General features: G+C 43.0%; 1 protein-coding gene across 2 annotated transcripts in view; it reads left to right on the top strand.

Moving 5' to 3' along the window:
• The window catches only part of spri (Src homology 2 domain-containing protein sprint), a 64,986-nt gene that overhangs the window by 33,066 nt on the left and 31,078 nt on the right, over nt 1-842 (top strand). The window lies entirely within an intron of this gene.

Here is an 842-nt window from a genome sequence, read left to right as displayed (position 1 = left end):
GTCCATGAATGATGATTATTTTTTTAGAAATTTGTTCATAAAAAAACTGGCGATTCGACGTGACCTTTTTTATAAAAGTTTATCACCTTTTCTGGGTTATTTTGGAGATGAAACTGAAACTTTTTTTCTGAAAATATCTTAAGCATTCATATCATTAATCATAAAGCAAAAATGCTTTAAATAAAAGTTGAACCTGCCTCGCGCCGGCCCTAAAAATTGTACGCAGGAACTGTAATGGGAAATTATTGTGACGACGTGATCGAGCCAAGAATATTCACGAACCGTCCTAGCACTGTAATTTGGCCGGAATTAACGCCGATCTATCGACTGATCTCGATGCCCATGCTCCTTCCACCGGCCATAAAACCGTCCGCTGGCCAGTCCGAATGCGAAATCGTGGAACGACTGGACAAAGTCGCGCGAATATGGAAATCTCAGTCGCTTAAGCCGCTATTTCGGGGGTGTAAATCCTGGCTGATCGTCATACAATACAGTTTAATGCGGTATTACAGCGTCGGGACGGTGGAATAGGTTCGCCAGTTATCTCAATTTGCAGCCACCCACCGTTTACTTCTTTCTCCCCCACGTTTCTCCGCTCCTCTTTTTTTTCTACTCCTCCTTCCCCGGCACCGCGTGCCTTTTAATCGTCCCTTTTGTCTGCGCGACGATTATCGCTACGAAATATACGAAACGCCCCCTGTCTCGATTTTTACGGGAATCGTAAAACGGCAATTAGGCTCGGGAAACGAATGGATCTTACGAAAATCTGTTGTAAAATTATCGACGTCATTTATATAATGAAACGGAAAACAGGAAGTTAAAAACAGAATGGGGCATTGGAG

Source organism: Ceratina calcarata, unplaced genomic scaffold (assembly GCF_001652005.2).
Source record: "Ceratina calcarata isolate Rehan_Ccalc_2016 unplaced genomic scaffold, ASM165200v1 scaffold77.2, whole genome shotgun sequence".
NCBI lineage: Eukaryota > Metazoa > Arthropoda > Insecta > Hymenoptera > Apidae > Ceratina > Ceratina calcarata.
This window is presented reverse-complemented; position numbering and strand designations above follow the sequence as displayed.